The sequence below is a fragment of the Suricata suricatta genome, chromosome 11, assembly GCF_006229205.1.
Source record: "Suricata suricatta isolate VVHF042 chromosome 11, meerkat_22Aug2017_6uvM2_HiC, whole genome shotgun sequence".
NCBI lineage: Eukaryota > Metazoa > Chordata > Mammalia > Carnivora > Herpestidae > Suricata > Suricata suricatta.
The window spans coordinates 77,332,538-77,350,359 of record NC_043710.1 but is presented as its reverse complement, the minus strand read 5'-3'; the positions used below and the strand labels follow the sequence as shown (position 1 = coordinate 77,350,359).

At 31.6% G+C, this 17,822-nt stretch overlaps 1 long non-coding RNA gene across 2 annotated transcripts in view; it reads right to left on the bottom strand.

Moving 5' to 3' along the window:
• Positions 1–2,465: 2,465 nt before the first annotated feature.
• Positions 2,466–17,822, bottom strand: part of LOC115306312 — a 128,471-nt gene continuing 113,114 nt past the window's right edge. The window contains exons 2-3 of one of the 2 annotated variants that reach the window (XR_003915305.1): positions 11,093–11,194; positions 2,466–2,754 (exon numbers count right to left, since the gene is read on the bottom strand). This is a non-coding gene — a long non-coding RNA (uncharacterized LOC115306312). The remainder of the gene's footprint in view (positions 2,755–11,092; positions 11,195–17,822) is intronic. The other variant, XR_003915304.1, reaches the window with a different exon arrangement.

The window sequence follows — 17,822 nt, the reverse complement described above, 5'->3', positions numbered from 1 at the left end:
TTATTTTATTTTTTATTTATTCATTTTGTTCTTAAGGTGTGCGCTTTATTGATCTGGTCTCAAGTCAGTGTACAGATAAGCCTTGGCTGCCTCCGTGCCTCAACCCCACTCCCAGGGAGCCCAAAAGCCTTCATATATCTGAAATTGGGGAAGGGGGGACAACAAAGGGTGGGCCATGATGGCAGACCATTCAAAATAAAACAAAAGAACAGGTATTAAGGTGAAGATTAAAAAAAAACAAAAACTTTGGACTACATAATTTACACAAAACAACACTATCACCCTCGCCTGTGTGGACTCAGGTGAGGACTGGCCCTTTTCCTCAGGGAGAAAGGGGGTGGCTTTTGGGAAGGCAAGGGACTTCCTGTAACAATGCATCTCACAATATTTGGAATGACTATTAAAAAAAAGAACAATGTACAGTCAAGGTCCTCGGCCACACCGTAGACCTGTGGGGGTGCTCGCTCCAACCAGTTGGTGTCACCTTCGCTGCACCATGAAGATCAAGATCATCACACCCCTGAGTGCAAGTACTCCGTGTGGATCGGCGGCTGCATCCTGGCCTCGCTGTCCACCTTCCAGCAGATGTGGATCAGCAAGCAGGAGTACGACGAGTCCGGCCCGTCCATCGTCCACCGCAAATGCTTCTAGGCGGACTGCTACTCTAGTTGCGTTACACCCTTTCTTGACAAAACCTAACTTGCACAGAAAACGAGATGAGATTGGCATGGCTTTATTTGTTTTTCAGGGTTTTTGTTGGTGGTGGTGGTGGTGGGTTTTTTTTCTTTTTTTTTTGGTTTTAATTTGTTTTTTTTTTGTTCTGACTTTTTTTTTGGCGCTTGACTCAGGATGTTTTATTTTAAATACATAAAATGAAATGTATTCTACAAAAAACCAAAATACATTTTGTTTCTACAAAGTCATATTTCAGTAAAATTGAAACAATGGAACTAATCAATAATCAGAAAAAATCAATAAGATTTCTATTAGCTATTAATGAATGTGTATATTTTGCAGATTACCTGCTTTACTTTGATATTGGTGAATAATCTGTGAAGTCAATAAAATGATATGTCAGAAGAAACAAATCCTACTTTCACTCTATTTACATAATGTCTTCAGAAAAGACAAATTTTGTTGTGAAGAGAGCAAGTAAAAGCAGAGCATCAAAAGTCAAATAAGAACACTTGAAAGGAGTGTACCACCTGACCAACTTCACTCTGTTTCTAACAACAAAGGGTAAAACTTAACTATTTGAACTGAAAATGATCACTTTGCATCTTTCTTGTAGATTTATGGTTAAATAAATTACCAGTCTCCACTAATGGGATTCATTGATCATTTATTTCTAAAGCCTCAAAGTTAAAGAAAAATGCAAACTATTTGTTTTATGCACAGGTTGAGATACTATTCATAGGCATCTTCAATTAAAAGAAATAAACTAGTACTACCTAAAATAAGTAACATATGCCTCTTACTTGAGCAACTTCAGACATGTGACTTTGATGTCCTTAGCCTCTCTTTTTTTGTCTGTGTTACACTGAGTTAAATATTAGATAATTCATTATAGACACCAAATAGTGCGCAGTAAAAACTTAGGAAATATTTATGTTCTTAGTTAGTCAGCAATTTTAGCAAATAGGGAGTATATTTTAACATAAGACATGAATTCTAAAGATGGGTAATTATAGGCTTTGATTCACTAAGATTTATGACCCAGACTTTTCCCATCTGCAGCATGCTGACATTCCATGATCAGGTTTATTGTGTCATATTGCCAAAATGATTGGTGTAGCTTCAAGGATCAGAAGTTCATTTACAAACAGAAGCAACAGGGTGAGACCAAAATTCATTTCCACAAAGACTCTCTCTCTCTCTCTTTTTTTCAATGAAAGAAAACATTTCTAGGGATTCTCATGTAGATTCTCTGTCCCTGTCGTTTCATGAGCAAGAACAGGTGATATGAGTGTCCTTAACTGCATGGAAACAAGAGAAAACAAATATCATGCAAAACAGAACAAAATACTATTATTGATTTAAACCAGCCATAGAACACATCCAGCACACAACACAGCATCTTTCTAGAAAAAAAAATTCAGGTTTTGTTCACCAAGGAAGAGACTTTAGCATTTTGGAAATAATAGTAGCATGAGCAAAATAAGCCCTGGGAAGAGGGACTGATTCTGAATAGAGATTAAACCAAGACAGTCAAGACAGTGACATTGGACATGGAGTACTTGTTGGAGAACAATGAAGGACAAAACAGCCCAACAGTGGCAAAAGTGTTATTTACCCTTAATAGCAATATAACCTTAGCTAGTTTCTGCTTGCAAACATCTCCAGATTTCGATCCATTCTTCGCTACCTACAATGATGCTGACTTTCTACATTAGGCCATTTTACTCAATTCCTGTATAATTTCAGAATTGTTTTGTTCCAAATAATTGAAACGTGGGAAAAGTGAATTAACTGAATTATGATTTTATTTTTCTCACATAAAAATACTGGAATGTATCAGTCCAGTGTTGTTAAGATAGTTCCATGATGACATTAAGAAGTTGTTCTCATTTTAGAGTTGTGTTCTTCCATTTGTAAAATGTTACATGACTCTCCACATTCACAGTTGGGCAGCAACCATAATTACAAAGGTCCAAGGGACAAGTCATCTCCGTATGTTTCATTTCGAAGGCCTCTACAAGCATCAGCTAGTTACTTCTGCTTTTATCTCATTGGCCAAAACCGTCATTTGACTATCTTTGGGTGGAAAGAAAATGGAGAAAGGTTATTCCTTAAATGTGCTGCTGTGAAAAAAAATGGGTATCTATTATTAAGGAAAAAATGGTAATATAGTATTGGATATGAATTCAATAGTGTCTGACACTGCGTCTTAAAAATTATCCAAAGATGTGTCCTAGTGCTTATGGATTAAAGAAAGAGCTTTTAAATATTCCTAGACTTTTTTTTATAATCACATCTCCAAATTACCTTTTCAGTAATTGACACTCAAATATTAATTGAATCCATGGTGGATGTCAGTCAGGAGATTATTCTAGACTACTGTGAAATAAGAATATGGTGGGGTTGTTCCCCAGAGGTAATCCTCTCTAGTCCACCTTCCTTATAGACAGTTGATATTTGATAATATTTTTATTCATTTGTTTTTCTTTTCAAGTTTTTATTTAAATCCCAGTTAGGTAAAATCCGATGTAAAATTAGTTTTAAGTTACAATTTAGTGATTCAATACAACATCTGGTGCTCATCACAAATACACTCCTTAATCCTCATCACCTATTTAACCCATCCCACCACCTACCTTCTCTGGTAACCATCAGTTTGTTCTCTATAGTTAAGAGTCTGTTTCTTGATTTGCCTCTCTCTTTTTTTCCCCTGTGATCATTTGATTTGTTTCTTAAATTCCACATAGGTGAAATCATATAGGATTTATCTTTCTCTGACTTATTTTACTTAGTGTAATACTCCATAGCTTCACCCACATCGATGCAAATTCAAAATTTTATTTGTTTTATGACTAATATTCTATTGCATATATATATATATATATATATATATATATATATATATATATATATATATACCACATTGTCTTTATACATTCATCAGTCAGCAGACATTTGGGCTCTTTCCATAATTTGGATAATACATTTAAATTTCTCATTGCATGCCAACTTCTATCTTAAACATAGAAACATAAGTGAACCAAAGAATAGTTATAACTTCTTGATATTTAATCTTTATTGATAAATGCATATAATTATGTATTAAAATTATGAGAATATCTCTTGATTTTTCTGATGTTAACGTTAAAATAGACCTTGCCAATCTTCCATGTTGTATCAACCATAGACTTTCTGCTAAATTCACATCTTTTTTCATGCCAATGCATAAATCTAATGAACTATTAAAACTGTTCCTCATATCATGACCATTAAGACTTTACTAGGTTTACAGGAAACTAGTTCAAATTCCACCTCTCAAGATCAAGACTTCCATTATCTACATGTCAGAGTTCATCCTCTATCGCTGTTCTCTCTCAGCATATATTATGGAACTCTTTCTACCTTTTAAAATGTGATTTTGTCTTAAAATTAGCTGTTTATGTGTCTTCTCTCTCACTGTATTTGAGCTCATTCACTCAAATTCAATCTTTTATCTTTTCTCTTTGTCAGTGCTTTAGAGTGCTTCAAAAATATTTTTAGTTTTTAAATTTGTTTTAAAAATCTATAGTTACCTTCTGTCATCACAAAATGACAAATCTGTGAAGTTAGTTGAATTTACTCCCCTTTGTGTCTTGAGACAGTTAAAGTATAAGTGACAATTAACAGTTTAGTGAAATAAAAAGTGAACTATATGTCATAATAGATCTAGATTACATTTAGTGTCAAAATTGGAGATTGGTACAAACATGGCAGAAGTGTAATGCAATCCACAGACTTGTCTGGAGGATGGAAAGGAGGTACTACTATACTTCTACCTCAGACACAGCTGATGCCCTTTGCACAAAATTTCTGGTTATTGCGTATGCATCAAATGTAAAGCAAAGAATTGCTTATGTTTAAGAAAATACTTTACCTCAGACTGTGATGAAGGTATAATCAATGAGCTAAGTTGAGTGAGATATTTCCCAAATCACCAACTTTCCAATATTGGCATTTAAAAGTAAAATGACTAGTTTATGTCATTTTTACTTCTTAATCTAGCATAATTGTTTCAATGCTCTTTATGTAAGGGTGGTAGGAAATATGATAATCTTAACATCAGAAAAATCAAGAGACATTTTCATACCTTAATTTTAATACTATATTTAATTGTGTCCGTCTTCTAAATAAAGTTTAAATATCATAAAGGCAGAACTACTCTTATTTCATTCAACTGTGCTCCTTGGGTCGAAGACAGAACCTGGCATGCAATGGAAGGTTGGTAAATTTAAGAAATGTCAATTAAGCTTGAAACAGAAGACTTCCTAAGCAATTTTTCTTGATCTAATTATTTATGGAACAGACTTCATAAAACTATTACAGAACTTCAAATGTCTAGCAATATAATTCCTTATTGAGGTAAAATTGGCATTTCTCTTGTTTCCATTTACTTATGAATGTGATAAATCCCAATTAAAACTAATTTAATGCCTATGCCATTTGAATTGAGAAAATTAATACAATCTTCACTTTAAAAATCATCTTTCATATTTCTTCTTTTGAGTTATTTTAGATCATTATACTTTAAATGTTAGGGTCAACATTAAAAAAAATTTGTGTTCCCCTGCCCTTTTTAGCTTGATGTAACATATGCAAATAATGATAAGAATATATCAAAAATAGTTATATATATTAAGTAATATGTCTAAGTTGAATCCTACCTCTTCAGTAAATATTTGTTAAAAATTCACTCAATATAGCACAAAGAAGAGGATTTGCAAGCACTATCAAAGTAATATTTGAATTTTATTTTATTATTTACATGCTATATGCAAGAAAATTGAGGCCTGACAAGTCATATAACTTCTGTTTCAGTGAACAGCTGGGCAATAACCTGGCATGACAGACTTCATAAATTCCACTTATGTTACCTCTATATTACCCAAGTGCAACTAGAGAGATGAGACTTTATTTTGTAAATAGTCAGTTTTCACAGTTTCATTAATCATTTTCAATATGTTGTAATTAATTGAGAGTTTAAATAGCTCAGAAACATTTGATTTATTGTAGTGATTTTATGTAAAGCAATAGTCCAAATGCATTAATTCTTTGACATAATTGTTCCTGATAAACAGAACTGAACATGATATATTGTCACAAGAGATTTATTTCATAACATTTTAATACTTTTCAGAGACAAGTTTTGCTATTTGTGTACATTTTCAATTTAATTTAGTTTTTAAAATTTTTATTTAATTTCCAATTAGTTAGCAATACAGCAATGTTATTTTCTGGTGTAAAATTTAATGATTCAGTACTTCCATACAATATCCAGTGCTCATCACAGCAAGTGCCCATCATCTACTTAACCCATCACCCAACGACCTCCTCTCTGGTAACTATCAGTTTGTTCCTATAGTTCAGTCTGTTTCTTGGTCTGCCTCTCTCTTTTTTCCCTTTCCTTGTTTGTTTTGTTTTTAAATTCCACAAATGAGTGAAATTATATATCTGTATTTTTCTGACTGATTTCTTCTTTGATCTCCAGCTCCAGCCATGTTGTTGCAAATGGCAAGATTTCATTCTATTTTATGAATGAGTTAAGTTCCAGTACGTAAGTGTGTTTGTACATGTGTGTGTGTGTGTGTGTGTGTGTGTGTGTGTATTACATCTAGTATGTAGTATATATCCATTCATCTATCAGTGGACATTTGGGCTCTTTCATAATTTGACTATTGTAAGTAACGCTGCTTTAAATATTGAGGCACATGTATCCCTTTGGATTAGTATTTTTAAAATCTTAGGGTAAATACCTAGTAGTGTGATTGCTAAATCATAGAGTATTCTATTTTTAAATTTTTGAGGAACCTCCATACCATTTTCCAGGGTGGCTGCAGCAGTTTGCATTCCTACCAACAGTGCGAGAAGGTTCCTTTTTCTCCATATCCTCACCAACACCTGTTGTTTCTTGCTTTGTTTATTTTAGCCATTCTGACAAGTATTAAGTGATATCTAATTGTAGTTTTTATTTGCATTTCCTTTATGATCAGTGTTGTTGAGCATCTTTTCATGTGTCTCTTAGCCATATGCATGTCTTCTTTGGAAAAATATCTATTTAGGTTTTCTGCCCATTTTTTAATTGAATTATTTGGGGTTTTTTGTTGTTGTTGTGTTGAGTTATATAAAATGTTTATATATTTTGGATACAAACTAACCCTTTATCAGATTTGTCATTTGCAAATCTCTTCACTCATTCTGTAGTTTTTTCTTAGTGTGTTAGTTTGTTCTTTGTTCGTTAGTTTTATTGATTGTTTTCTTCACTATGCAGTTTTTCACTTTGATGAAGTCCCACTAGTTTAGTTTTGCTTTTGTTTCCCTTGCTTCAAGAGACATATCTAGAAAGAAATTGCTATGGCTGATATCAAAGAGGTTACTGCGTGTGTTCTCCTCTAGGATTTTTATGGTTTCAGTCCTCATATGTAGGTATTTAATCCATTATGAACTTATTTTTGTGTATCATGATGGGAAGCAGTTCAGATTTGTTTTTTGTTTTGTTTTTGTTTTTGTTTTTATGTCGCAGTCTAGTTTTCCTAACATCATTTGCTGAAAAGGATGTCTTTTTCCCACTGGATAGTCTTTCCTGCTTTGTTTAAGATTAATTAATTATTTATTGTATAAAATCACATTTGCAGCAGATAATTTAACCTTAAATGTAAGGGCTAGATTTTTATTCTAAGTGGAAAGCTAAGGTAAGCAAGTGAATATGACTCTAACATTCAGGCCCACTTTTTTCCCCTTAAAATTAGTTCAATTTCTTTTCTAGTCCCTTTCTAGATATATATTATGTGTATTTGATCTTTAACTAGGATAAAAGATAGGCAGTTAATGAAATACATAGGAAACTTTCCCTAACTTCTACATGTATAGTCATCACTCCCCTAGTTACATATTATGTTCTATAATCATCTGTGCATCAATAAAAGGGGGTGGGGGGCAGCTAGTTAGTTTATTTTCTTTTGCATCTTTTCCAAATGTTTTATTTTATGAGAGAGAGCACACATGGGGCAGAGGCAGAGAAACACAGGGACAGAGAATCTGAAGCAGGCTCCACACTGACCGCAGTGAGTCTGATGTGAGGCTCAAACTCACAAATCACGAATTTTAATTGAGCATAATGCTCAACCAACTGAGCTATCCAGGAGCCCCTTCATCTTTTATGTTTGAAACAAAATCAGGCAGGTAGCAGGGTTTCAGCCTGTTGAGCTAAACTGGAATGTTTCTCTCTAGAAAACCACATTAAAAACATAGTTTGAAACATAAAGTTAAATGACACATAGACATGATAGTTGTCTTTAGTTCTTGTAAGGACTGCCAACTTTTGTTTTACAAGTGTATAAATATATACTAAATATGAAAATATTTCCTTAGATATCACTGGCTGATCATATCTTTGACTTGATAGAGATTATAATATTCCAAAATATTCCTTAACCTTTAAATTTTTAGTAAAATTATATTTTAATATAAATAATATTGATGTTATGACTAAAACATTCATATATGTCAAAGTGAATACTAGTCTGGATGGGGGGAACACAGTGGCAATCTAGGACACTTATTTTTAATTTTTATATTCTAGGATGTCCTCATCCCAATTTCCATAATAGTATATTTAAACTATATACCTTTTTAATCTACTAAAACACATTTTATTTATGTGGTATTAAGATACAGTTTGATACCATTCTTTTTGTCCAGCTGCATATGTGTATACCAAAACTGTAGTTCAAAAAGATAAAGATAGCTAAATGCAGAAATCTACACTAATAAAATTTGTTGTGGGAACTATTAAAGCAACTCAATTTCTCACAAATAAATGAAGAAATGGATATAATGTTTGCACAAAAGTTTATATAAAAATATAGTGTCATATAAGGTTACATTAACAAAAATTAATATGACCCATGAAGAGACTGAGAAGGCTATTAAGTTTTTTAAATACTTACTTCCTAAAATTTTCCTTAAAAATATTGTTCTATTTTCAAGGTCTTCAAATAGAAATGGATGTATGTTTACATAGGCAAAACCTGTTTATGTACACTATAACCCAATGATTTTTGAGATATAAGAATTATAATTTATATTTATTATAATTTTTTAATCCTCAACATTTTCACCATTTTAACTTAATAGGACAGGCATCCACACGTTGCCTGCTACCAATTTTAAAATATTTCACTTGTTAGATTTTTTAAATTTAATAATATCAGCCCCACAATATGGTTCAAACATCATTTAACATGATATGTTAACTGTAAGGCATTGCATAAAGTGCAAACTTTACTGCCAGCATTTCAGTCCACAAGTCACACAGACATCATGTTTAGTGGCATTACATCACTTCTTTCAAATTCTGTCCGTGGTTATTGCATACTTAATTAGCTCATATACACACAGCAAAATGTGTAGCTGTTTTGGCTCTTTATCTACCAGTAATAAACTCACATGACATTTTACAAAATTGTTCAATCAAAGTTGTGACTAGCCAACAAAGGTGAAGTGCAGCAAATAAATTAAAAGTTATAATGCTGGAAGTGAAACTGTTTGCGTTTAGATTTGAAAATTATGGTAGTAAGCAAAAACAGGATAAGTCTTAGGTCTGCATGACACTATGATACAAAGAATATCGAAAATCTCTGATTAATATAAAACAGATAGTTCATAATTACAGGATTTTATTAATAAACATCTTTCTCCCCAGTCTGTTAACTTTTAGTCAGAAAATATTTTTGAGCACCTATTATATGTCAGCCATCATTCAAGGTATGAAAAATGAAGATGTAAATAATAAAGTTCCTGATTCATGGAATGTATGAGTTGTTGAATCGCTAGGTTCTATACCTTCAAATAAGATAACATTGTGTGTCAGCTATACTCAAATAGAAAAATAAAATAGGGGCTTCTGGGGCTCAGTCAATTAAGCATGGGACTCTTGATTTGGGCTCACATCATGACCTCACAGTGCAGGGATCAAGCCCGACATCAGGCTGCACTAAGCATGCAGTCTGCTTTAGATTCTTTCTCTCTCCCTCTGCATGGAGCGTAATGGTAATGTAAAAAAAAAAAAAAAAGCACATGGCTATAATAATATCTTCTTGAAGATCTCTTTAGTTTCTATGATATAAACAGAATCTGTGAATAAGAATTAGTGTTATATTAATTACAGACTTCTGGTAAAAACAAAAGTTGATGTTTGTGCAGATTATTATTATTATTATTATTATTATTATTATTTATCTGCAATTAAATGGAAAAGGGAAGTAGATTTATTTACAAGAGGCTAGAATCAATTGAATGATAAAACTCAGCTGTTTCCCAGTATTAATATTCTCACTTTTATTTTTATTGTTACTATTTTTCTATAAACAAGGAATGTAATTCCAGGTTTTATCTTGTAGATATTGCATTGAAACTGAGATTTAGTTTGTTATTATATTATATGTAATATTATATACTTTGACTCCAATTATTATAGCAATGATCATTAATATTCCATATAATTCAAAATAATTGTTTTTATTGTCCCTTTGAAATCCAATGTTTTCTCTTATGAATATTCATTTTTACACAGAAAGGCACAGTGTACTCTTTGAAAAATCTTCAAAACACATGATGGTTAAAATATAATATTACTCATTTTGTTCACTCAAAATTCGGAAGGACTTTTATCTTATTAAGACAAGTTGAAGACAAAAGAGAAATGTTGATAGTAATGAAGCTATCTAATTTCCACAAAGCTATTCTAGTGTCAGTTGATCTACTAAAATACTATGCCCTCTTTCTCAGTCCACACACACATAGACATTTACACACACAGGTGTGGTATACATAACCTAACTTCCAAAAGTACCAAAATAGGAAAACTTAAAAGGACAATTCTTAAACCAGAGTCTGAATTCTTTTGGTAAAACATCATCAGAGACACCTTCTGGAATTGCTTTATTGATAAAATCAACTTATTCGATAACATTTGAAAAGCAATTTCTTTTGCTTCTTGAATAAAGATTTTTGGCTTTGATCTGTGTTTATAAGGAAAAAGATCCTAGCACTTGTTACACAAGATTCATTTTTTCTATTTATCTCTCAGACAGCTATTTTGACTCATGTTTCAAAAAGGAGACCTTACTGTCTTTTTTAACTTTTTTAAAAATTTATTTGGAGAGAGAGCGGATTGGTTTAGGATTATGGGAGACAAAAGACACTTCCTTCCCACAAGAAAACTGGTCCCTAACATTTTAAATGTAAGAAAAAGCACTTTCCTTATCTTTAGCCAGATATAAATATGACTTATTTTATTTTTGCAACAATGAAAACATTCTTGTTAGATCTTTAGCTTTTACACATTTTAAGTTAATCAACTGTGAGAATTTATAACTACCTGCAAACATTTCACTTCATTATGTAATCTGATTAGTTCTTCATAGTGAAGATGTGATGAAAAAAGTCTTTAAGAATCCATCTCATTTCTTCAAACAGATCGCTTCCAGACAAAGTAAAATGAGTTGCAATTAACATGTTAATTTATCAGCATATTGATAAATCTTAAATTACTATTCTTTACTGGGGGAAATAATGCTTCTTTAATTTTTTTTTCAGAGACTCTTTAACTTTTCTGCTTTTGCTCATCCTGCACAAATAAAGATCTTCATACAATGCATCCACTGGCCTGACAAGCATTGCAGCAAGAATATTTATCCCTGTTTCTTAAAAAGTTAAATATTTAGCCTAGAGGTAAAATTCTGAGAATAGCTAAGTTATTATTGAGAAATTAATTGGTCACACTCTCTGCCATTATCCACTTTTAAATAAATTATGAACAAGACTATAAGACCAGTGTAATCTAGGATGACTAAAACATTCATCAATAATAATTATTACTTTTTTAAGTAAAATTAAGGAATGAAAAAATTGACAGAAACGAATCAGTGCCTATTAAAATCAAAAGTATTCATAGTTTCTCATAGATATGGTATGTCTATTGGTACAAAATATGGCATTGTTTTTTGAAAGCTTGTTTCTTTAAAAAAAAACAACTAAATCAGGCAGAACCAATTTATAAAAATAAAATAAATGAAATTTTGCCTCTGAATTATTTTTCCTTTTTAAAAAAACTTTTTAAAGTGTTTATTTATTTTTGAGAAAGAATCACAGTGTGAGTGGGGGAGATACATAGATAGAAGGAGACAGAATTCAAAGCAGGCTCCAAGACCTGAGATGTTAGCACAGAGCCTGACACTGGAATTCTGAACCATGAGATCATGATCTGAGCCGAAGTTGGACACTTAACTGGCTGAGCCACCCAGGGGCCCCCGGAATTCTTTTTCTGATTTTAATTTTATGGGAAATTTATTTTCCCTTAATAACATTACCAAAAAGACTTCATTTATAACGACTATTCCATATAATTACTATAACACAATTATAAATACATCAGAAAAGTTTTTTCAACTTATTACGCTTTTAAAAATGACCTCCCTTTTAGTAGTTAACAAGCCATTGATTATTTGTCAACTTAATTATCATGCTTAGATGAGAGAAAAAGACTTTTAGTTGTGTATGATTTAAGCTGTGTCTTGCTTTATCCAAACTACTGAAAAGCTATATTAATAATAAAATAGTCTCAGTCTTAAAGTCAGAAAGCAAGCACAATGTCACCTTGTATGAAAATATGTGCAATTGGGGTACCTGGGTGGCTCAGTCGGTTAAGCGTCCCGGTTCGGCGGCTCGGTCATGATCTCACAGTTAGTGAGTTCGAGCCCCGCATCGGGCTCTGTGCTGACAACTAGCTCAGAGCCTGGAGCCAGTCTTCCGATTCTGTGCCTCCTTCTCTCTCAGACCCTCCCCTGCTCATGCTGTCTCTCTCTCAAAAATAAATTAAAAAAATTTAAAAAAGAAAATATGTGCCTTTATATAGCATATAACATATGATAAAATATCACTTGTATATAATACAATATACGATATAATGTATTGTATCCCTTTTACAATATTTAAAAAGAAGAAATGCATAATTTCCCATTAGTTTTCTCTTAAAATTTTATATATGAACATTTTGTTGACAAAAACTGATAGTACTTTTTTCCCCATGTTTTCCACTGAAAATGTTCATTGTCAATAAATTGGTGTTGGTTTAATAGTGTCTGTGTTTAACACGTGACATTCTAAATTGTTATAATCTTTGTGATTATAACCTCTACTTTCTTATTATTAGTGAATTAGTCTATGTGACTAGATAACCATATATTCTTTGTTTATTGTATGGTAGATTGGATTTACAGATACAACTTTTAAGGATTATTCATAATTTTTGTATTCAGTACAATTTAAATGAAAATATTTACAGTACAATCTAAAGCCAAATATTTACAAAACACTTATCTTCATTTGTCTTCATAAGATTCTGCATGTGAATAACTAAATTATATCACTAAATTTTCCCACTTTATAAAATTTCAATATAACTCACTTTTATCTTTCCTGAATTTCTTAGGATACTTCTCCAATCTTCCTTTCAAGTGAAAATTTCTGGCTAAACATACTATAAATATGTTTGTAATTCCTTTTTTTAAATAACTCATCTGAATGTATTGCCTAATATCAATGAAATTTAAAAAAATAGTGACATAGAAAGAAGTTACCATTAGTTGCAAAGAAAGATCTTCACTTGAAAACCAAGGGAAAAAAATCACTATATTCCAACTCTAGGTTTAGTCAAATATAATAAGTATATAAAATATCTCACTTTATCATTAAATTGTGTAACTTATCAATAACCCTGTGAAATTCATATTATGTTTCTTTAATCTCTAAATGGGTCTACATACTTAACAAAGTGAATCACCTAAGATTATATCGCCACTATCACAAATTTCCCTTTCAGTGAAATAATAAACTTGTGTTTCAAAAGTAAAGGATTAAATTACTTCTCATAGTTATTTATAACAACTAACAGTCTCATAATACTTGCATGTAAAAAGATACAGTAACTCTGAGTATATTTAGGAGTAACAAGTGTTCTGTAAATTGCTTTGTTGTATATAAACATCATTCCATTTTTAATGAAAAAACAGTCCATTGAATTTTTCATATGAAAATTTTAATTTCCATTAATAGTTTTTTGAGGAACCTCCACACTATTTTTACTCATTGGTCTAACAGGAGAAACCTAACAGGGGACCATGGGAAGGGGAAAGGGCGGGAAAAGAGTTAGGGAGCCAGAGTGGGGCAAAGCATGAGAGACACTTAAATACTGAAAACAAACTGAGGGCTGGAGAGGGAGGGGAAATGGGGAAGGGGGTGATGGTCATGGAGAGGGGCTCTCGGGAAGAGCATGGGTGTTATATGGAAACCAACTTGGCAATAAACTATTTAAAAATAAATAAATAAATAGAAAATTTGAATTTCCAAATAATTTTTCTGTATCTTCCATTCTTCCAAGATTGATACATCCATAGATTTTCTTGCTACTATGCATACTGTTAATCCTCATCCTCTTTCTCTCTCTCTCTCTCTCTCTCTCTCTCTCTCTCTGTCTCACTACTTGATCTTTTAATTTTGAAATTAATAGAATCCATTCTGGAATTTACTCTTTATTCTAATTGTAATCTCTTGAGATGCACTTATCTGATTCCATGGTTGTAAATATTATCTAAATCGATAATCCCAGCCTTGACTTTATTTGAATTCTAGATACATATATCTAACTGCATAGACATCCTTCTATATCTAATAAGTATTTCAAGCCCCACAGTTACAACATCTAAAAAGATAATCTTGATATCTATTCCCAGCTCATTCCTCCTCTAATATTTCTTTTTTCACCAACCAGTACTCCCATTCACAAATGAAAAAATAAGATAAAAATAAAAATAAATAAAATAAAATAAAATAAAATAAAACAATCCTTCATTTCTTTCTTTCTTTCATTCATCACATTCAGTCACCAAAGCTTTTTGACTTTACAAAATATTAACAAAACATATATACTTTGGTCATCTCCAATAGTCCCACAGACAAATGAGATATCTCTTTTGGGGCACATTATAGCTTGCATCTAATTTTCTTGCTTCCATTCCTTCTCAAAATAACTTTGTTTTCCATACAACCATCAAAATTATCCCTTATCCTTTCTTGCCTAGTATGGTTTGTGTGTGTGTGTGTGTGTCTGTGTGTGTGTGTGTGTGTGTATTTAACTGGTATTAAAATATGTTTCTCTACTCTCTTTTCATTGCCCCTGGCTGTTCATTTTAAGTTTCACAAATAAATTATATTTTGCTTCTATATTTCTTTGGATTAAAAACAAAGTAATATTTTATCCCCATTGCTAATTTTTTCTTTGGTTTAAACAGTCTTACCTTTTTCAATTCTCCTTATATGATTTGGATCAGAGAGACTACACTTTCCTAACACCTCTCCTCTGAACACATAGGTTCCCTAAAAAAAAATTGAGACACCTGGAACTGCCTTTGCTTTGGAATATTTAACATCTGACAACAATCAAACAGTCCCATAGTTTATTTTTCATGAGTTATTATAAATTTCTAATTTTGCCTAGATTATAAGTGACAAAACAAAAATTTGTTCTGGATTCAGATACTAAATCATGTTGAACAAAAGAATAAATAAATAAATGTTAGTTTTTAAATATTCTTAACGTTAAAATGCCAAGGCAATCAATATGATTTTGTTAGTTACAATTCTACAAAGATATTGACTTTTACTTAAAAATTTTAAACCTTTGGAAATGAGTGATTGGCTAGGTAAAAAGTGATTGTATTAAGACTGCATAATATCATAAAACATGATTGTTTAAAATAAATAAAAATAGGAAAATAACACATGGTCACTGGAATCAGGTATCTGCATTTAAAGTACCATCTTTTCAGTTTCAAAATGAAACAAAGGTTTTGAAGGATATGTGTTTGAACACTGTTTATTCCATGATCTCTAGCAAGTGTTTTAAGGGGTTTTTGTACTGTACAGAAACTGTTATATGATAGGGGAAGAAAGAAAAACAATTTTTTAACAGAAATGTCACATTTTGGGTAAATTATCTTATTTTTCTAAATCTCCAAAATATACGTTTAACATCACCAAAAGTGTTAGTTATCAGTATCTCACAATTCTTTAATAGAATCAACTACATAATGAGCCGTAGCTTACTTCCAGAAATACACAAGTATTCCATGTATTTTAATAAATAGATGAATGAACGGAGGAAGAAAGGAATGAAAAAGAAAGGAAGGCAAGAAGGAAGAAAGGAAGGGAACAAAAATAGGAGGAAGGAGGGAAAGAAGGGAAGGAACAAGGAAGAAAGGCTTATTTCTAGCATCCCACTGGCATATAAAATACAACCTCTCTTGTGTGGTCATGATTTCTGTCTTTAATAATATGTTGTTTTCCCATTTTCTTTTAATATTTCATGTGCTTACATGTTATTTTTAACAACCAGAGTTTTAAGCTGCTTAAGAGAAGCAAACTGGTATCTATTACTTTTCTAAATAAAATGCTTTAAACTCTATATAGCTGTCTTTCCTTGTATCTGTTTTTGTCTGCTTTCAAAAATTTGTTTATGAAGTCAATACGATTTGATTATATACAAAAAATACTGATTTACATAAAATTGTGCAGTTATAAGTTTTTAATATTAAATTATCTACTTTTCCTGATTTATTGTAAATCATTATTGTAATTTCAAAATCATGACATTTTGTTAATAAGGTCTGTCTGTTTGAATCTAAAAGTGTTTTATAAAAATTTAAGTTTTATAAAAATTAAAATAATGAAATGGAGATCATGAGAGCTAATAAGAATTAGTAAAACACATATCTTTGAACTGAGATTTTTAGCTTTCAAAACAAACAAAATAGGATAAATATCACCAACTGCATTCTTATATCTAATGTAAAGTGCGTAATTAAAGAATCAATTTTCAAATTATAAATGATGAAATGTTTTTTTGTAATCACCTTCTAATTTTACTTGGCTTTGTTTATAATTTTAAAATTTCACTCATTCCCATTTTGCAAACTGCCTATGCTTATACTCAAAACTGTCAAATAGATTTTTATTGTCTTATTTCAAACAAATTCTTTAAGGTGCTTATCTCTTAAAAAGGGAACATTCAATAAGATAAAAGTTATAAACATTAAGCACAGATTCTATTATGGAAAATAAAGTACTATATAATCGGAAAATCTTAATATAATTTCATTAGTATTTTTTATTGAGAGCATTCCACATTCAAAAAAACTTTATATTAAATGCATTGAGTACAATGCTTCTTATTCTTCCTCTTCTGTACAACTATTCCCCTATTTACATCAGATGGTTTTAAAAAGTAAGACTAAATTGGTTTAATAACTATAAGTGATGGTAGAAAATTTCAAAAATGCATATGACTTTATATATAAGATTTTTAAAAATCACTTATTTCCTTTTAACAGAACTGCCGAATGCTTGTATATCAAAGCTGGTATAAATAGTAATGTTTTAGTGTTTTACTGCTTAACATTTCATCCATCTTCCTGATGCATTCTGAAAGATTTATGCCTGAAATAGAGTATACAATGAGAAATGAAAACAAAATAAACAAACAAACAAAAAAGATAAAGGTGTTAACGGGAAAAGTACTAATAATAAATAAAAACATCTAACACCTATCATGTTGAATTGGGGTATGTGTATGTGTATTGATTAAAACATTTCTGGGAGATACAGTGAGACAATAGAAAGGTAAAGAGTGCACTATGTAATATACAATATAAAATTTAACTACCTTACATAAGTAGGTTAATTTCTTTCTTTTTTTTTTAATATTTTATTGTCAAATTGTTTTCCATACAACACCCAGTGCTCTTCCCCTCAAGTGCCCTCCACCATCACCACCACCTCTCTTCCCCCCTCCCTGCTCCCCCCCAACCCTCAGTTCATTCTCAGCATTCAATAGTCTCTCAAGTTCTGCATCCCTCTCTCTCCCCAACTCTCTCTCCCTCCTCCGTTCCTCCTGGTTCTCCATTAGGTCTCTCTTGTTTTCCTGCTAGACCTATGAGTGCAAACATATGGTTTCTGTCCTTCTCTGCCTGGCTTACTTCACTCAGCATGACACC